Source organism: Bos javanicus, chromosome 14 (genome assembly GCF_032452875.1).
Source record: "Bos javanicus breed banteng chromosome 14, ARS-OSU_banteng_1.0, whole genome shotgun sequence".
NCBI lineage: Eukaryota > Metazoa > Chordata > Mammalia > Artiodactyla > Bovidae > Bos > Bos javanicus.
In genome coordinates, this window is record NC_083881.1 from 66,927,322 (window position 1) to 66,949,376 (window position 22,055).

Here is a 22,055-nt window from a genome sequence, read left to right on the forward strand (position 1 = left end):
CTCACAAAGGAAGTGTAAGGGAAAATGAAACAACAGGTCCTATTTTGGATGGTTTTCCATCTTCTCAGGAGGAAGGAAATGAGAGTCCCTCAGACAAAAAGTAAATGGTGATCCATCCCGCCCACCACACTGTAGGTTCTACACGGTGTTTCTTGAGCTTCCTCACAGCATATAATTTCCGAGTTGAAATCAAAGCTTCTTGTCTTCTTTTTGGGTTTGCATTTTGATTTTCCAGGTTGTTTTGACTCTTTCTGGCATTGTATAAAGTTCAAGCAGTGGAAAAAACAGGGGCCCATCGGAGAGGACTGTCTCACTCAGATCCAACACCTCTCCTATCAGACTTCCCCCACTCTTTTTTCTGAAGCTAGACACAGTGGGGCTACACTCCACTGTCATACGAAAAAACTGCCCTGTGTACATACATGTTTTAGAATTACATGTAACATGAAATAAGGATGGCTGCGAATTCTTTGAAAGTCCCTCTTTCGAGGGAGAGGGTTTGTTTCTCCTCCTTGATACTCCGAAGGGTGGCCTGTGACGGCTCTGATCAATAGAGTATGGCAGATGAGGTGCTGCAACAGTTCTGCCCTTAGCTTTTATGAGAACTGGCAGCTTAGTCTCTTAGAACATGCTTTCGGAGCCCTGAGCTCTCCAAGGGTGTTTCAGGCTACCCTGAGGCCACCATGTTCTGAGGAATCCATGCCAGCAAACCCTGAAAGGGAGGAGGAGAGAGACTAGACAGCCTCGCAGACGTTCTTGCCCCCAGCATTCAAGTCATTTCAGGTGAAACCTCAGATGCTGAGGAGCAGAAATGAGCTGTCCTTCGTGTCCTTTCTGAGTGCTGATTCATAGACTCTTGAGATAAAGTCATAATTTGCTATCTTAAGCTCCAAAGCTTTTGTTTGTTTGTTACTCAGCAACAGATAACTAACAGAACAATTTGTAAAATTTTACAAAACCACTGAAGATATTTTGACTCAGACAAGCCTGTAAGAGCAAAGGGGCACTGTGTTAGTTTCCTAGGGTGGCTGTAACATGTTCTGATAAGACTGTGTTTTAATTGCCTATGACAGATATATCACATAATGGCTCAAATGAATAATCTAGCAAAGATTATAAGGAAAACAGATGAAAATGAGTTTGTGAATCCTTAACTTTACATATGCTTCCAGCAAAAACAAAACAAAACAAATCAGGGTTAAAATCATGTTGGTTCTTTGTTACAGCATTTGTAAGGCTAAAAATGTGTGGCTTAAATCAAAGGTACCTCACAGTCCTGAAGGCCATAAGTCCAAAAGCATGACAAAAGCAGGTCCATGCTCCCTCTGAGACTCTGGGTAACATCCTTCCTTGCCTCTTTCCATCATCTGGTGGTCAAGGGTGCCATCAATCCTTGGCACCCTTGGATCAAATCACTGCAATAACTTTTTCTGTCATCAGGCACTATTCTCCCTGGGTTTCTGTCTCTCCTTTTCATATAAAGACCCAGTTGTACTATGGGTCCACCCTACTCCAGTATGACCTCATCTCAACTTAAGTAATTAACTCTATTTCCAAATAAAGTCACATTCTGAGGTACTAGGGGTCAGAACGTGAACCTATTTTGTTTTTTTGCAAGGGGTTGCAATTCAACCCATAATAGGTACTCTGGACAAGTGAGAAGTCAGCTAGCAGTCAAAAGGCAACTCTTGGACAACACATTTCCCAAATTATTAGCAGAGCTAAATAATTTGTTGTCTTCTAGTTCAGTTTTAGCTTTTACTCTGGTTTTCAATTCAAGAACTGAAAGCATTCAACGTTCTAGGGAGCTGTTTATTTCCAACTTTCATTGGAAATGTTTCATGGATAGCCTGGAGACGTATTTACACTGGTAAGACTGGGGGAACTGAAACAGTCCACACTGTTGCCTATTACAGCCTGTGATTGTGTAAAATACTGAGCAATCAGACAAGAACGTGGGCACTCCCTGTATTCCCCCCTACTTCTATTACACTTACACACACACACACACACACACACTATCACAAAGCTCAGAAATTCTATAAGTAATCAGGGCCAATCACAGAGCTTTCACTCTGGGGTGGAGGGGGGAGGAGGGCTGGGTGGGAACAGCAGGGCAGGAGAACAGACAGGTTCTGGAAGAGTCTAGGAGTGACAGCCAGGTGGCCACCATGCATTCAGTCACTCACACGGTCATCCAGCAGCCACAGCGGCAGTGCAGTGGCCGTCGACTGAGTGCGACCCTGTGCGCCAGCAGCTGTCAGATGGTAACACGCGCCGTTCTCAGTAAGGGCTTCTTGGCAGCCAGGAATGTTAAAGGAGGTGGTTGGAGGTGAAGTAGAGAATGATCTAGATTATTTGATAAGCTAAACTCCACCGGGACAGTGAGTGTGAGCCTTGGAGGAGATGATGGATGGAGGGGATGGTGGAAACAGAGGCATTTACCATCACAACCGATAGTTAACTTTAAATGATAGGATGAATCCACCACCACAGTGTAGGTGGTCTTGTCTGGTGGTTAGGCACCTCTTAGCCCCTGAGGCCTGATCACTGGAGTTTGAACCCAGCTTGACCCCTTCCCTGCTCCGTTGGTTTGCTAGGGCTGTCATAACAAAATACCACCGCCTGGGTGTCTTCAACAATAGAAATCTATTTTCTCACAGTTTTGGAGGCTGGAAGTCCAAGATCAAGGGGTCAGCAGGCTTGATTTCTCCTGGGGCCTCTTTCCGTGGCTGCAGACAGCCGCCTTCTCGTGGTGTCTTCACCTGATCTTTTCTGTGTGTACCTGAATCCTTAGTGCCTCTTTTTTGTGTCCAAATTTCTTCTTCTTATACAGACACCAGTCAGATTGCATTAGGATTTATCCTAACAGCCTCATATTAACTTAAGTGAAAGTGAAAGTGAAAGTTGCTCAGTTGTGTCTGAGTCTTTGTAACCTCATGGAATTCTCCAGGCCAGAATACTGGAGTGGGTAGCCTTTCCCTTCTCCAGGGGAATCTTCCCAACCCAGGGATCGAACCCAGGACTCCTGCATTGCACGTGGATTCTTTACCTGCTGAACCACAGGGGAAGTCCCACATTAATGTAAACACCTCTTTAAAGGAATTTTTTCCAAACACAGTCACATTACTCCACAGTACTGAGAGTGAGGACTCAGTGTACGGACTTTGGTGAGGGGGTGGGCACAAGTCCGTAACACCTGCTGTCCAGTATTGGCAGCTAACCCTCTCTCTCTGAGATCTACCTTCTGTACCACTGGAAAGATGTTTCAAGGAACACAGATCAAACACTTCCTGTGCTTTAAATGTTTTACTTTCATTGTCTCATTTAATCCTCACAATAGCCATATAATGTTGGTGTTACTATAACACCAAATAAAAATATAGGATGCCCAGTCAGATTTGAATATCAGATTAAACACTAATTTTTTTTTTAGTGTAAATATGTCCTGTGCTTGTTGGAGACATACTTACACTAAAAATTTCTCATTGCTTATCTGACATTCAAATTTAGTCAATTGTCCTGTAATTTATCTGGCGACATTATCCCTTGGAGCCAGGATAGCAAGCAGAGTCAAGACTGCTCCCTTGGGACAAGCCTGTCCTCTTCCAGCTGAAGCTCTCTTCTCTGCTGGAGCATCAGAAGAAGGCCTCCCGGGAAAGGCCTCCCAGGCCTCCTAGGTCAGCCTGGATCCTGATTTTGAAAGGAATTTACTCTCTCCCTCTCTCTTTAGTTCCTTCTCCTCTGTCTCTGGGTAGTGTGGCTTAAATAAGATTTTCCCTGCATTGCAATCATCATATCAGGGACTCAAATATGAGTTGGAGGGAAAATGGCTATTTTGGTCCAGTGTGACTGGTTCAGAGTGTGACCTACCTACACAGAAAAGAAAGACTCCTCTGTACAAGCCAGCTGTGTTCATCTAAGCCCTCCACTCAATTTTGAGCTCAAATCTTCAGCAAAGAGTAAAGTGCTATTTGCCTTACTTTGCTTTTCCTCATCTGGAGGTTTAGATCTCCCTTGGGGACTTTGAATAGAGTGTTGAGAAAAGTTATTCAGAACTTGGAAGTGAGCAAAACGATGATTTCATGACCTTTTAATGTCATCTAAGGCCATGTTACCCAAAATGTGGTTTGCTAACAATGGTGGCACCTGTGAACTTGTTAAAATGCAGATTCTCAAGCCCAACCCAAGACTTACCAGATCCGAATTTCTGGGGCGCTGGGCCTAGACATCTGTGTTTTCACACAGAAGCTTGTCTAGGGACCCCCTCCCACTGTGGGGGAGTGTAATATAATTTATACGATTGATTTGGCCTCAGACATTTTACAGTATGGGTGAGATGGTGATGATTTTATCTTCTGTCTGGTGGAAAATATCATGGTTTTGCTGCTCCAAATATCATGGTTTTGCTGCTCTCTTGGATATTAACCAGTTTTGTATCTGGGTTTGGAATCCTACCCCAGCCCTCCGCTCCTCCCCACTGACTGCCGAGGCCTGCCTTCTCACATTCTCCTTTGATCCAGCATTGTCATCCTGCTTGCTCCTTTATTAATGAATTGAATAAAAGTATGACAAGGGCTTACTAATCTATCTATATGAAAATTAGGTTTTTAATATTTAGAGAATTATACTCTAACACAAGCATAACTGAGAAAACACAGGGATTCATCTCTTCTTCAGACTCCTGGCTAAATACTGTCATAACACTCTGTGTCTCAATCAGGGTCTGTGTTACAGACAACAGAAACCAACCTGAATAATCGTAAAGAAAAAGGGATTTAGTGAAAGCCTATAGGAGTCTCATGAGCTTCATTTGCAGGAAATATAGTGAGGCTCCAAGGGAGACTAAACTGTCCGTTAGTCTCGGATTCTTTCACTCCAATGCCCTCTGGCCCCTGATGTTCTCCAGGAATAAGCGCTGCATTCTGGCTTCTTTACAGACTGGTTTCCCTGTTTACTTATCAGCATGAATGTGGCTTAAAATGGATCTGAATGATCTTCCAGTCTCTGACAAACCAGTAAATCAGCTAGATTTGGGTCAGATGCCAGCCTGCTGGGAGAGGGGGAAAGAACGAACGCTTCAGCTCAGCCATCCAACCAGAAGCTGAAGTTAGAGCAGATCTAAGGCAGTGGCACCCCACTCCAGTGCTCTTGCCTGGAAAATCCCACGGACGGAGGAGCGTGGTGGGCTGCAGTCCATGGGATCGCTAAGAGTCCGACACGACTGAGCGACTTCACTTTCACTTTTCACTTTAACGCATTGGAGAAGGAAATGGCAACCCACTCCAGTGTTCTTGCCTGGAGAGTCCCAGGGACGGGGCAGCCTGGTGGGCTGCCGTCTATGGGGTCGCATAGGGTTGGACACGACTGAAGCGACTTAGCAGCAGCAGCAGCAGCAGCAGCAGCAGCAGCAGCAGCAGCAAAAAGCATCAGTGGGCAAGGCTGGTGAATATATCTCTGATACTCTAGGTGGCGCTAGTGATAAAAGACCCGCCCACCCATGCAGGAGACAAAAGAGATGGCGGTTTGGTCCCTGGGTCGGGAAGACCTTCTGGAGAAGGGCATGGCAACTCACTGCAGTATTCTTGCCTGGAGAATCCCATGGACAGAGGAGCCTGATGGGCTACTGTCCACAGTGTTGCAAAGAGTCAGACATGACTGAGCGACGAAGCACAGCACAGCACAGAGATTAAGGAAAGACAGATGTTGAAAGAAGTGTTCTTTCCAGAGTTTCCTCCCTTGGACTTGAGAATGGTCTTGGGACCAGTTTGGCTCAACCCACCTCTGAGGACTAACAAATAGAAAAGCCTCTCGGGCTTTTCTGAAATGGGCAGAGTGAAAGTTGGGGAATGACAGGGTGATTTTTGATTAAAACTCTTTGAAATGGAACCTAATAAAAACCTTATTTTTATGGGTTGCACATTTAGTTAATTAACCTTTGAGAAAAATCATATCATGCTGGCATTTTGAGCCAAAACATTTAAATTAGAATAACACTAGCTACTGTAACAAATAAATCTCTAAATTTCATCCTGTTTAGTACAGTAGAAGTGTATTTTATACCCACAGCAAAGTAAATATAAAGCAGGTATTCCTGGTCAGTGGGTTGGAATCCTTTAGTTTATTTAAGTCTTCTAAAATTTTTGTCATTGATGGTTTATTGTAAGAATTATTTAAAAAAATCCGTTTTCTAATAATTTGTTGCCAGTGTATTTGGAAATATAATTTTATATTTATCTTGATCTATCTATCTATCTATAGTCATATGTACATATGTATATAATCCCAATCTGACTAAATCTACTTATTCGTAGTTCCCAAGGTACTTTGTGTTTTCTATTCCCAGGTAGTGTGAGTGGTAAAGAATTCGCCTCCAATGCAGGAAATGTAAGAGACATGAATTTGATCCCTGGGTTGGGAAGATTCCCTGGAGAAGGGCATGGCAACCCACTCCAGTATTCTTGCCTCGAGAATCCCTTGGACAGAGGAGCCTGGTGGGCTACAGTCCATAGGATCGAAAAGAGTTGGACATGACCGAAATGACTTAGCACACACACACAGATGGATCCGTTCAGTTTAGTTGCTCAGTTGTGTGTGACTCTGTGACCCCGTGGACTGCAGCACACCAGGCTTCCCTGTCCATCACCTACTCCCAGAGCTTGCTCAAACTCACATCCATCGAGTTGGTGATGCCATCCAACCATCTCATTCTCTGTCGTCCCCTTCTCCTCCTGCCTTCAATCTATCCCAGCATCAGGGTCTTTTCTAATGAGTCAGTTCTTCGCATCAGGTGGCCAAATTATTAGAGCTTCATCTTCAGCATCAGTCCTTTCAATGAATATTCAGGACTGATTTCCTTTAGGATTGACTGGTTTGATCTCCTTCAGTTCAGTTCAGTTCAGTCACTCAGTCGTGTCGGACTCTTTGCAACCCCATGAACTGCAGCACGCCAGGCCTCCCTGTCCATCACCAACTCCCGGAGCTTGCTCAAACTCATGTCCATCGAGTTGATGATGCCATCCAGCCATCTCATCTTCTGTCGTCCCCTTCTCCTCCTGCTCCCAATCCCTCCCAGCATCAGGGTCTTTTCCAATGAGTCAGCTCTTCGCATGAGGTGGCCAAAGACTGGAGTTTCAACTTTAGCATTATTCCTTCCAAAGAACACCCAGGACTGATGTCCTTTAGAGAATGGACTGGTTGGATCTCCTTGCAGTCCAAGGGACTCTCAAGAGTCTTCTCCAACACCACAGTTCAAAAGCATCAATTCTTCAGCGCTCAGCTTTCTTCGGTCCAACTCTCACATCCATGCATGACCACAGGAAAAACCATAGCCTTGACTAGACGGACCTTTGGTATTAGTAAAACTCAAAAGCTTAGATAATGGACTCTATGGATCTGGCTGCAGACCCCTGGAGACGGGACATTGCCTGACTAGTGCTTGAGGACCTTGAAGAGAGCCCCTTGGAGCTGCTTACAGACCTGTGAGGAGGGGCAACCAGGCTCTGACATTGTTATCTCTGACTGGGCATGGTGAGACAGATTCTGTAGTGTAAAAAAACTGCAAACTGGAAACAGTTGCCGCTTCCAGATTGAGGAGCTTTGGCTACCTTAACACAAACAAACAGGAAGAAAATAGGAAAGAGAAAGACCCTTCTTCCTTCTCCACAGTAGCAGCCCCTCTCTCGTGTCCCCTTAAGCCTAACAGGGATCTTGTTGGCAAAGGAAAATGTGATACGCAGAGTCCAAGCTCCCAAAACACAAAATGAAGAAAAAAAGGGTGGGTTTGAAGCTTAATAATTATCAAATAGCTCAATTATTCAAAAAATAATTGTGGCACTTGCTGTAGATAAATCCACTTTACAGGAAATTTGTATCTATGCCTAGTTATTAGTAGTTTTTATAGTGAATGAGTGTTGAGTTTCATTAAATGCTTTCTCTGGACCTGGGGCTTCCCTGGTGGCTCAGACAGTAAACAATCTGCTTGCAATGTGGGAGACCCAGGTTTGATCCCTGGGTGGGGAAGATCCGCTAGAGAAGGAAATGTCCACCCAACCCCAGTATTCTTACCTGGAGAATTCCATGGACAGAGGAGCCTGGTGGGCTACAGTCCTCAGGGTCACAGAGGACACAACGGAGCCACTAATGCTGTCACTTTCTGTCTGTACCCATTGAAAGAAACAGGTAATTTTTCTCCTTTATTCTGTTAGTTTAGTGAGTTACAGGGATTGATTTGGAATGTTGAATTAACTCTCCATTCCTGAAATAAGTCTTACTTGATTATGTCAGATTACACTTCTATGAGTTGCTCAGTCATGTCCAACTCTGTGACTCTATGAACTATAGCCCACCAGGCTCTTTTGTCCATGGAATTCTTTAGGCAAGCTTAATTAAGCTACAAAAAAAAAAAAAATCTACGACTAAAATTTTCCATTTATTTAAAATTTAAAAGTCATACTTTGAAACATTCCAAGGCCAAAGGAGAAATAACAAGGAGAAGTAAAGCATATTTAGAACTGAATCATATTAAAGATACTATCAAAAATTGTAGGCTTCCACTAAAGCTATATTTAGAGGGAAATTTATAGTCTAAAGAAGAGTCAGACAAAAATTATGGTAGAAAATAGATTAATTAAATATCTTAAGAAGTTAGGAAAAAGGACTAAAATACACTCAAAAAAGTAAAAGGGAAAAAAAATAACACAGGGTTAGAGCAGAAAATGAACACATGATAAAGAAGACTCACAAAGTCAAAGGTTTTTTTGAAAAGTTAACAAAATTGACACACTCTGAAAACATAACGAAAATGAGAGAGAAGAGGCACAAGTTAACGACATTGGAAATACAAAAATATCTCACTACAGGTGTTGCATATAGTAAAAAGAAAATATGGTCTCTGAACAATTTAGTACCTCTAAATTAGAAAATTTAGATTAAATTGACAAATCCTAGAAGAATCAGTTCAGTTCAGTCACTCAGTCTTGTCCGACTCTTTGTGACCCCATGAATCACAGCACGCCAGGCCTCCTTGTCCATCACCAACTCCCGGAGTTCACCCAGACTCACGTCCATCGAGTCAGTGATGCCATCCAGCCATCTCATCCTCTGTCGTCCCCTTCTCCTCTTGCCCCCAATCCCTCCCAGCATCAGAGTCTTTTCCAATGAGTCAACTCTTCGCATGAGGTGGCCAAAGTACTGGAGTTTCAGCTTTAGCATCATTCCTTCCAAAGAAATCCCAGGGCTGATCTCCTTCAGAATGGACTGGTTGGATCTCCTTGCAGTCCAAGGGACTCTCAAGAGTCTTCTCCAACACCACAGTTCAAGAGCATCAATTCTTCAGCGCTCAGCCTTCTTCACAGTCCAACTCTCACATCCATACATGACCACAGGAAAAACCATAGCCTTGACTAGACGAACCTTTGTTGGCAAAGTAATGTCTCTGCTTTTGAATATGCTATCTCGGTTGGTCATAACTTTCCTTCCAAGGAGTGAGTGTCTTTTAATTTCATGGCTGCAGTCACCATCTACAGTGATTTTGGAGCCCAGAAAAATAAAGTCTGATACTGTTTCCACTGTTTCTCCATCTATTTCCTCCTAGAAGAATATAACTGACCAAAACTGATTCAAGAGAAATAAAATCTGAGTAGTTTTATAATAAATAAAAATATTCATTCAGTAATAATTAATATTGCCACAAAATATCAAGAATATTTTTTACAGTTTTATTGTATTTTTAAAAACAATTATACAGTTTTACTAAGTGCTATCAAACATTAAAAAATCTTGATTTTATAAAAAATATTTCAGAATATATGAGTCTAGCACAGTAACAATATCAAAGTTGGCAAGGATAGTACAGGAAAAGAGAATTACAGTCTAGTGTCACTTACAAACACGGATGCAAGCATTCTACACAGAAATATTAGCAAACTGGATTCAGCGATGTAGGAAGATAATAATATGTCATGAGTTAGTTGGATTTATCCCAAAGATATAAAGTCAAGCATTAGAAAATCAATTAATACGATTTACTACATATTAAAATAAAGGGGATGGGAACTCCCTGCCAGTCCTGTATTTAGGATTCAGCACATCCACTCTGATGGTGGGCGTTCAATCCCTGGTCAGGGAACTAAGATCCCACAAGCATGTGGCATGGCCAAAAGAATTAAAAGAGGAAAAGGGTACAATTATATCCATAGTTATGTAAATGGATTGCTAAAATTCACCATGTGCTCATGATATAAACTCTTAGAAACCAGGAGGAACGCTCAATAGGAAAAAAACCTCATCAACTTAAAAAAAAGTCTATAAAAGCTCTCCAGCAGCAAAATCATAAAAAATGGAGAAGTACTGAAAACAGTCCTTTTAACATCAGGATGAAGACTGAGGGCTTACCATCTCTAGTTCTGTTTCATGCTATAGTAGTAGTCATAACTAGTTGAGTAAGTGTAACGCTGGCATCATAAAAGTCATACTAACAGCATCTGAAGTTGTGTAGAAAATCAAAGGAAAATTCTGCAATCACCCTCTGTGTTTTTTTTTTTTTTCAGTCTAACTTTATCGAGGCTTTCAATGGCTAAGTCAGAGATCTCTCTTGGTAAATGTCACATTGCATTTGAAAATATGTGGGTTATTTTCAAATATCTTTTGATATTGATTTCTAATGTAATTGCATAGTGATAAGAGAACAGACTTTGTATGATTTCAGTAACTTCAGATCATGAAATTTTTGTACCTTGTTTTGTGTCCCTGGATATGTTCCAGTGTCTCCTGGTTTACAGTCTATGGGAACTTGAATAGAATTTGTGGGAATACCAGACCACCTGATCTGCCTCTTGAGAAATCTGTATGCAGGTGAGGAAGCAACAGTTAGAACTGGACATGGAACAACAGACTGGTTCCAAATAGGAAAAGGAGTACATCAAGGCTGTATATTGTCACCCTGTTTATTTAACTTATATGCAGAGTACATCATGAGAAATGCTGGACTGGAAGAAACACAAGCTGGAATCAAGATTGCCAGGAGAAATATCAATAACCTCAGATATGCAGATGACACCACCCTTATGGCAGAAAGTGAAGAGGAACTCAAAAGCCTCTTGATGAAAGTGAAAGTGGAGAGTGAAAAAGTTGGCTTAAAGCTCAACATTCAGAAAACGAAGATCATGGCATCCGGTCCCATTACTTCATAGGAAATAGATTTCACTATGCAATTACATTAGTGGAAACAGTGTCAGAGTTTATTTTTCTGGGTTCCAAAATCACTGCAGATGGTGACTGCAGCCATGAATTAAAAGACACTCACTCCTTGGAAGGAAAGTTATGACCAACCGAGATAGCATATTCAAAAGCAGAGACATTACTTTGCCAACAAAGGTTCGTCTAGTCAAGGCTATGGTTTTTCCTGTGGTCATGTATGGATGTGAGAGTTGGACTGTGAAGAAGGCTGAGCGCTGAAGAATTGATGCTCTTGAACTGTGGTGTTGGAGAAGACTCTTGAGAGTCCCTTGGACTGCAAGGAGATCCAACCAGTCCATTCTGAAGGAGATCAGCCCTGGGATTTCTTTGGAAGGAATGATGCTAAAGCTGAAACTCCAGTACTTTGGCCACCTCATGCGAAGAGTTGACTCATTGGAAAAGACTCTGATGCTGGGAGGGATTGGGGGCAAGAGGAGAAGGGGACGACAGAGGATGAGATGGCTGGATGGCATCACTGACTCGATGGACGTGAGTCTGGGTGAACTCCAGGAGTTGGTGATGGACAGGGAGGCCTGGCGTGCTGTGATTCATGGGGTCACAAAGAGTCGGACACGACTGAGCGACTGATCTGATCTGATCTGATTGTGTAAAAATTGTATAAATCTTAATTATATGTTGAATTGGTTCACAGTGCTTCTCAGGTCTACTCTATCCTTCTACTTCTCTGTATATTCATTCTATTAATTTTTGAGAGTTTGATATTGAAACTCATACTAAGAATCTTAAAAAAATAATTGTAACATATAGTGGAACTGTATGTAATTTTGTTCTATATTTTCCAAGTCTCCTGTAAATGTGTTATCGTACTTTTGAAATTTAAAAAAATGAAAATAAATATAAAAAAGAAAATCCAAAGGAATCTACAGTTCAATCATTAAACCTAGTAAGAAAGTTTAGCAAAGTGACTGGATAAACAACCAACAAAATCAAGAATGGCAACAATACAATTGAATTTTTAACTACTGGCAATACATTTAAAAAATGAAATAAACACACATGGCTTGGGTCCAGGTGTCATCCTGGCAGTGACAGGTATGACAGTATCCCTGAGCAAGTCCACTGCATAAATTAAAGGTTTGTAAAATAAGGACTGCAGGCGCTTGACTTTCTTCCAGGGAGACTCTGACCTTAGAGGAGGAAGTCTTGAGAAGTTAAACAACTCATTTATATTGTGTTTTTTCGGCCTCCAAGCTATGCAAATCCTAAAACCTTGCAGAATGTGTCAGTTAAAACTGACTAGAGAAAAGTGGCTCTCTCCTTCCTCATGGAGAAAGAGGTGATTGGTCTTGGACAAATAGAAAATGATTTTGCAAGATGTATTTTATGGTAATAAGAGCCCCCTCAGTTTTACGGGTTGCTGTAACAAGGCTGAATTACTCACGGCATGGTTCAAAACTCGAAGGCTTATTTTTTATCTTCAATTACTGTCAGACGAGGCTTCATTAGGCTTCGGGTGCTTTGCCTCAAGCCAAGCCATCCATTGAAAAAAAAAATCATACTGCAGTAATGAAAAGGAGGCTAACCCAAGTCCTAATTTAGTGAAATGTGGCCACTGTCACAGGGGAACACAAGCCTGGTTACGGTGGGTGTAAATGTCGTCCTGTGCCCTTTTTCTACGTAGAATTTATCACTGTGTTGTTATTATTATCCATTGAAAATCAATGGGAAAAAAGTTGGGAGCCCAAAGCGCATTCAGACTAATCATCTCAGGATGTTTAATCACACGACTGTCAGCTTTGGTGTAATCATAGCCCGCACAGGTGGTAAATGGCATTTCAAAAATGCTGTCAAGTCCTGCCTTTCCCTGTGGCTTACTTCCTTCTACAGCTGAGATAATTTGACCCATACCAGCAAGTTCAGTCCCACAGTAGTTTCCAGGAAAACAGTTGCAGATACGCTTACCTCTATTTCCTGCTTCCCTTTCTGAGATAGACATCATTAATGGACCATCACGTTTATTGTTGATAAAGCTGCAGCCTTAGAATCCTGCCTGACTCAGTGTCCCAGGCAGGATAGACATGCAGGGAGGAATGTATTTGTCTTCCCTCCTCTTGAACCAGTTGGGTGTAGAAGACCATAACAGAGCCAACCTAGGACCCTAGCTCCATGTGACACCACTCATGCTCTTTAGCCGTCCTTGACCTTGTGTTCCTGTTCTTAAAGCTGAGCTCTGCTTCATCCATCCATTTATCCAACAAACACTGCCTGAGGGCCTCTTATAGTTAGTGTGAGTTGCTTAGTCGTGTCCAACTGTTTGCAACCCCGTGGACTGTAACCTGCCAGGCTCCTCTGTCCATGGAATTCCCCAGGCAAGAATACTGGAGTGGGTTGCTATTTCCTACTCCAGGGGATCTTCCCAACTCAGTGATTGAACTCAGGAGGTCTCCTGCATAGCAGACATATTTTTTACCGTCTGAGCTAGCGGGGAAGGGCTCTTACAGATCAGCTACTATTCTAAATTCAAAAGATATAATGTTTATATTGTATTATATTTATTGGTAATATATTTATATTATTTACAATAGAACATACTTATCTATGGGCTTCCCAGGTGGCACTAGTGGTAAAAAACCTGCCTGCCAATGCAGAAAACAGGAGACGCAGGTTTGATCCCTGGGTCAGGAAGATCCCCTGGAGGAGGGCCTGGCAACCCACTCCAGTACTTTGGCTGGGAGAATCCCATGGACAGAGGAGCCTGGCGGGCTACAGTCTGTAGGGTCACACAGAGTCAGATATAACTGAAGCCACTTAGCATGCATGTATGCCATCATCTTAGAGTGCTCTCTCAGTACCAAGGTCACTCCGAGGGTATGGCAGAATGGAGGGTTGGTATGGGAAATGTTAAGGTACCAATCCAGATGGCTTCTGCTCATGGGACATTGGCAAGAAGGCAGTCAGATGGCCACGACTAACCGCGAAGGACGTTGGCTCAGAAGGAAGAGAATCAGGTGTGGAATTCGGCAGCAGTCTTCTCCAGTCAGAGTGGCCAGACCAGGATTGAAACCCAGGTCTGTCTGCCTCCAGAGTCAATCTTTCTTTTTGCTGCCCTCTTCTCTGTCTCTGATGTGAGCTATCCCTCCGCTCCCATCTGAAGGCCTGCCTCTTGCCCCTGCTGATTGCCTTCATTGAGCCCCGCTGCCTGCCTGCTTCGGAGCGTGGCCTGTTCCCAGATACCTTTCCCCCGTGTCTGGGTCACGTGTCAGCGTGCTGGCTCTCCTGTTGTCTGGGTCTAGTCCTCCACACGCCGAGGGTCTGCCTGCTACACTGGGCCTGCACGCAGGGCTCCTCTGTCCCAGTACCTGGGGCAGCACTCCAAAGGGCAGCCTCTCCCAATACTGTTCGGCTTAGTAGCCATGATGAGGCTAACCTCAGTGTTAACTGCAGGCATTATGTTTGGAAAGCCAATGGTTTCAACATACGCTACCAGTTGACCATTACGGTTAAAGGAAAGGTATTTTAGGGACTTTTACAAACTTAAAGGAGACAACCCTCACATTTAAATGAATTAGAAGTCATCGGAACCAGCACACGTGGAGACACAAGCTTGGAGTATATGAGTGAATGGAGTCTCAGAACGTAATCAGTGTACATACACAGGGTCACAAATTGCCTGAGGCATGAGAGGGATGGTTTCGGGTCCCCCTGCCGTGCCCAGAAAGGAGCTCAGAGCACATGTGTCCCTGAGGGCAGGCTAGTGACCTCACCTTTACATATAAAAGAGAAGACACAGTAACACAAATGTATAGAGGAGGACTTAAAAGTTCAATACATATTCTACTAAATGCACGTTATTCTGTTTTATAGAATGATTTTGTCTTCACAATCTTAGGATAGCACATGCTTGCTTGCTTTGCTTCAGCTGTGTCTGATTCTCTGCGACCCTGTGAACTGTAGCCCCTCAGGCTCCTCAGTCCATGGGATGTCCCAGGCAAGAATACTGGAGAGGGTTGCCATTTCCTACTCCAGGGAATCTTCCCGAACCAGAGATTGGACCCATGTCCCTTGTGTCTCCTGCATTGGCAGGTGGATTCTTTACCACTAGTGCCACCTAGGATTGCACAGAAGAGTTTCTTAATACACATTTGATAAATGAAGGATGATTTATAGATGCATGAATGAATGAAAAGGCAGGATAAAAACTGAAGTTTTCCAACTCTTAACATTTGTGAGGAGATGAATTTTTGAGCAGAAAGTTTTGAAGATTTGTGAAGATGATTGGTTACCACAATTTAATAAACCTTATAATAGAGTTAATCTGATGCATATTACATATGTATGGAATATACAATTAATCAGGATGAACTTTAACCAACTCCAAAGGTGGGACCAGTAGGACATCCAGAGCACTCCCTGAGGTCCTCCCTGCGTTATGAGCTTGGGGAGCCTGACCCTTCACACTCAGGCCAGTGTCAGGGAAGATACTTCACCCGAAGTCTTTCAGAGAATGTCCCAGAAATTAATAGACCCGAGGAAAGAAAAGAAAGGAAAAGGCAAACAAAACTGCAAGGGAAAACCAAGAGAAAAGAACAGCCTTGATTCTCTTAACTCTGGCTCACATGTGTGTGTGTGCACACACACAAACACACACACATACACATGCACACACCTGTTTCCAAGGCACTGGACTTTTCCCTGCCCTCTTTCTTCCTCCCTTGAATTTTCCTGTTCCATGGCTGATCCCTGTAAAGGTCCAGATTCATTTTATTATAGTGTGAGGACTCCAGAAGGAGAAGCCAAGGAGACAAAACCAAACGTCTCGTTCAAAGTGATGCTCAGGTGATCTCGTGCTTTTTGGTCTCCTCGGGGTTTTCTGTCATGGGTGAGCGTGTCACTTCAGGCTGCAGGGACCATAAGAAATGAGCAAGTAGGACTCTGAGAGGCAATGGACTTCCCCTTTTCTCTTATTCCACACACACCCATATGGGACTCTAGTTCTAGTCTGTCCTTTGAGTCTGTCCTCTCCTCTTTATCAGGCTTCTTCCTGCCTTGGGTCAGGCTCTGGCTGACTCCTCCTGGGTTGACAGCTGTGGTTTGAGCCCATGGACCAAGCATGCATTAGCCTGGCTGAGCTATGAGGCTTCCTTCACATCACTGGGTCCCAGTTCCCACAGCTACCAAGTGTATCTGGAAGGTTGCTGAGATTAAAGAAGACATGAACCTGGGTATCCCCCTGGGAAGGGTCTCAGAGAGAGAGACCCCCCACTTTCCTCTTCTGTCTCGCCCACACTCCACACTGACTCCATCTCTCTGAAATGCAAATCCAATCACTTTGTCTTCCTTCTCACACCTCTCCTGTTCCCCTCCATACTTTATAAAGTCTTTATAAAGACTCCTTACCGTGGTTCACAAGGCTTTCATGACCAGCTCCCTCTACTTTTCTGATCTAATCTGCTGCTGCAAAGTACTGCCTTGCTTTCAACCATACGAGATCACACACACTTCTCCCCAAACATACCCTTTCCCCTCAACCCAAGCCTTTTCATGCACCAAGACCCCTGCCTGGGCTTTCTTCCCCTCTCTTGTCCATCTGGTGAACATCCAGTCATTCTTAGAGGCAATTCAGATAGACGGCATTCTGCAGAAGCCCTCATGCCTGTGGGTTCTCTCCTCAGCAGGCAATCACACTGGTCACGTGTGCCTGCAGTGGCGATGGCCAGCCTGCGGTGTGTTGTCAGTTCACATGTCTCTCTCCTAGACTGGGGGCTCAGTAAGAGTAGTGGCCTGACCATTCCCTTCTTCGGATCCCCAGCATGTGCTTGGTGCTGACTGATGCTTATTGAATCACAAGTTTTAGCTGCTTAGGATCACACAGCTGGTTAATGCATCGTGAGGAGAGCATTGCATCCTTTCTGTTGCAGGTTGATTATGTTCCCCAAATAAGATATGTTGAATTCTTAACTCCCAGTCCCTCGCAACATGACCTGATTTGGAAGTAAGATGAATTGCAGATGTAATTAAGATGGAGTCACGTTGGGTTTCCCTTGTAGCTCAGTTGGTAAAGAATCTGCCTGCAATGCAGGAGACCTGGATTCAATTCCTGGGTTGGGAAGATCCCCTGGAGAAGGGAATGGCTACCCGCTCCAGTATTCTTGCCTGGAGAATCCCATGGACAGAGAAGCCTGGCAGGCTACTGTCCATGGGGTCGCAAGAGTCGGACACGACTTAGTGACTAAACCACCACCACCACGTTGGATTAGGGTGGGCTCCTCAGTCAATACGACTGGTGTTTTTATGAGAAGAAGAGAAAGCACACAGACACATACACAACATTGCAGGCAGAGTCTGAACTGGTGCATCCTCAAGGCAAGCATGCCAAGGGTTCTGAGGAGCCACCAGAAGATGGAGGAGGCAAGGAAGAATCCTTCCCTAGAGCCATCAGAGAGAACACAGCCCTGCTGACACCTTCAACTCAGACTTCTAGTCTCCAGAACAGTGAGGCCATCAAGTCCTGTCGTTTTGAGACACTTAGTATGCCGTGCCCTTATGGGAGCCCCCCAAAACGAACACACTTCCCATCAGAATATCTGATCAATCCATGCCCTTCACATTTAAAGCTGATTTTGCTGATTTTCTCCCTGTCTCTGCATAGAGATGATACAAAGGTTGGCACACAGAAGCACAAGGACCAGGAAATTCATAAACCTTTAACTTCAAAAGTCCTCACGTATGAGCTCCATTCCAAGGGCATGTGAGGATCTCCAGCTTGGTGTTAACATGATTATAGGTTTTCATAAGTATTTCAAAATCGCATTTTAACCACAGTAAATTAAGAGCACTGCCTTTTCCCTCTCAGACTTTGCCTCGGGTCAGGTGACTTTATCATAGCCTGAACTTTTAGGGATGTCACTAAGAGGATGTAGACTTGGAAATACTTTTAGTTTGGTTCAATGGCTTATATTTATGTGGTTTTCAGTCACTTTCATGTAGAGTGAAGTTGTTGCTAGATTTCCTGGTGTCAATGATTTTTTAAATTCTCCCCCACTCACTGTGCCAGAGGCTGCCCCATGTTACACACATGTCCTTCTGTGTCCAGACCTGATGCCAGGGAGAAGATGAAAAGAAGGTTTCAAGTATATCTAGACACTTGTCTGTGAAGAAGTCTTTAAATCACCAGATGTATAAGATTGTAATGAGAGAATTCGGCACTCACTGACTCTGTCAAAATGGAAGCTCTCTCCTCAGTCGGATATATACTTGAATGATGTGGGGTGTACACGGATAAACGCTCCTTACATTTTAAAATATTATAATGAGGGTCTTATAAATACTGTAAATGGAGAGTCCATTCTAAATGCAAAGTTGTGTTTTCTGCATGCCTAGCAGATCATGTTTTTATGAATGTAATAATATCTCTTGTTCTGATGAAGTCTGGGGATTCCAGATAAAACAGTATGTAAGAAACAGCCCTTGGAAACAAGTGTGTCCCTGAACAAAACTCTTACACATATTCATCTTTGAATCATTGTGTAGCATACGACCAATTTCTTGTACAACTAGGGAGCACATTACAACATAAGAACCATTTTAAAGTGCATTTCCTCTACTGAATGTGTGTCATGAATTCTAAAAGTATTTAAGATTAGCTAAGAAATGTCCTGAAATCCTATGCCTCATTTTTGAAAGCAACTAGATAGTTTCCCAGACTTGAAAACCCTAAAAGTTAGTACTAAATTGCCAATAATCATTTGTGAAGCTCAGTGTAACTTTTCTAAACCATTGACAGTAAATTTTTTTTGTTTGCTTTTAGAAGAAAGAGTAAATTTTCTACTCTCTCTCTGGAGAAGATTATGCAATTATTATTATATGAAGAGTTATATTGAGAGTATGGAGCCAAAAACCATGCGGCAAGAAAGTATTATAGAAATGTGCCAGACAATTAATTCATAAGAGTATTATCTGACATTTATGGATTTTGTAATACTTGTGTTATTAGTTAACTTTGCTATATTTGTAATTTGTTGTACTTTCCTCTCTCAGTCTGAAGAAATATTCACCTTTGTACCAAATTTTATATTCTTCATTTTGTATTCTTTGTCTTAAAGAAGTCCCTTCTTCCAAATTATATGTGTTAAACCCCATAAAACCAGAATCTCCCCATGCTAGCACACACTCATGATTTACATGATTTGTTTATCAAGTTTGGTTGAAAGCCATGACAATGCGGGGGGAAGTTTCTGGTGCAGAGTTAAAGTGGGATGTGGTTGGAGTTAAGGGTCCAGAAGTTCAGCCCTAACTCTCCCAGAGAGAGCTATTTGAGACAAGGCAAGTCCCTTCCCTCTTTAAAACTTGATTTCTTCTTATGTTAAAGGAGAAGTTTGGATCAAATAAGTTCCAAAGCTCATCTTCACGGGACAATTTTTGCTTCTTAGAATTTATTTGATTGAAGCATAGTTGATTTACAATGTCTTAATTTATGCTGTGCAGCATAGTGATTCAGTTTTATGTATATATGCATTCTTTTTCATATTCTTTTCCTTTCTGGTTTATCACAGCACACTGACTATAGTTCTCTGTGCTATGCAGTAGGACTTTGTTGTTAATCCATCCTATGTATAGTAGTTTTCCTCTCTTGTGACAATTTTCTGAATGTGCATTTCAGAGTTAGCTCAACTTTAATACTACTCATGAATAATATTGCCTTCATCTAACAGTTTCCACTCTCTAGGGGTTTATGATCTTGGTGAGCCAAGATCAGCCTTTGGTTTGTTGTTGGAGGCAGTGTTTACTGGTTGTTCTGTTCCTTGGCTTCATAGGTTGGTTTACATCTTTTGCCACGTAAGCCCCCTTTCCAGTTGCTGAGTCACTGAAGCTGTGTCTTGTCAGGTCCTCGTGAGGATGCCACTCCATTCCAGTGAGAGTTACCACACCTTATGGCTGGAATGACATTTGGGTCTCACTGAGCCTCTGACAAGTCCTGCTCACAGGACCTCCATCAAGGTATACTCCTGCCTGGTAGTCTGGGGCAGGATTCCTTGACTTTGTGTTCATGGACCCTACCTTCTAATAGAGTATTCTCTTCCATGTTTCGACTGCGCTGAGGGGATGGCTGTGACTTCTGCCACAGAGATAGTGCTTATTGTCACATGGGGTATTGACAAGAGCAATATCTACGTTGTTCCATAGTTCTTTGGTTTACTAAGGAACCATCTTCTATATAAGTGTCCAAAACAAATTTTCGACCAACGAGCTAATGTTTATCCTACACTAGAAGATTAGCAGTGCCTACTTCTGTTGACACTTCTATTTTTATTTTCATGCCCAAGTTAATTGATGGCCATTTTATTCATGATTCATCTATTGATTTGATTCACATTTCTTCTTCCAACTGAAGGATTTAAGTTGGATTTCTGAACTCAATAGGGAATTCTGGCCACTTCAAAATGGCAGTTTTTAAAACTGGCGAGATGGTAATTGTATTTGGGTACAATTCTGGTTTCCAAAGATAACTTCAGAAGGTGTCAACATCCCTTAATAAGGTCAGTTACATAAGCAGGTAATTAGTTTGTGAACAGAATGTCAACATTGATAAAAGCTGCTAATTTGGTTATTTTTAAAGGTGTTTCCGCTGTGGCACATACTTTTTAAATAAGAACTCTTGTCTGCTATGGCTGTTTTTGAAGATTACACACAAGTCAGTTAAATGATTCATTCACTAGCTCCCTCAATAAATATTTGCTAAGGCACTGAATGGGACGCTGTTGGCCACTTTGCAGAGATGATGGCAGTTCTGCAGATGGAGGGTTAGTGTGAAGATGGAAGTTACAGGTCAATTTGACCCAGAAAAAGAGACCCTGCCTTTGAAGTTCCACTCCAAAGATGTGAAGCTGATAGATGGTGTTGATCCCTGCTGGCTTGGCAGACACTAACAAATAATCAGAAAAAATGGTTGAACTCCAGCATGATCCTTTTGGGAGTCAACAGACATTGACTCTTTTTAATGAAGAAAGTTGTCATTTGGTTGCTGCTGCAGAAGGTAACCAACCATAGGGTTGAGCTACAAAAGCAATAAAACAATAGAAATTGCATGGGTCAAATTATTAGTATTAATGGAACCATGTGGAAAGTGTCCTGGACATCTTACTAATTAATTCAAGCACTCAGTCATTCAAACATGGTCACCCACTCCAGTACTCTTGCCTGGCAAATCCCATGGATGGAGGAGCCTGGTAGGCTGCAGTCCATGGGGTCGCTAGGAGTCAGACACAACTGAGCAACTTCACTTTCACTTTTCACTTTCATGCACTGGAGAAGGAAATGGCAACCCACTCCAGTGTTCTTGCCTGGAGAATCCCAGGGACGGGGAGCCTCGTGGGCTGCCGTCTATGGGGTCACACAGAGTTTGACACTACTGAAGTGATTTAGCAGCAGCAGCAGCAGCAGCAGTTACACACTAGGCCTTTGCTAGGTGTTGAGAAATCAAATATGAATAAACTACAGAGGTCAGTGTAAGGAGATAGATAACTAAATCAACACTGCAAAACAGTTTGGAAAGCACAATGACAGAGTACTTGACAAGAACCTAATTCATTCTGGCGAGGGAGTGGTGAGCAAAGAACTATAGGAGAGGAAGAATAGCCAAAACTGTCATTAGCCTACCGACCTCCATTTCTGTCATTCGTTCTTGCCTATGGAACCTGATAGCCTACCAGGTGGCGCTAGTGGTAAAGAACCTGCCTGCCAATGCAGGAGACTTAAGAGACACGTGTTCTATCCCTGGGTGGGGAAGATCCCCTGGAGGAGGGCATGGCAATCCACTCCAGTGTTCTTGCATGAAAAATCCCAAGGACAGAGAAGCC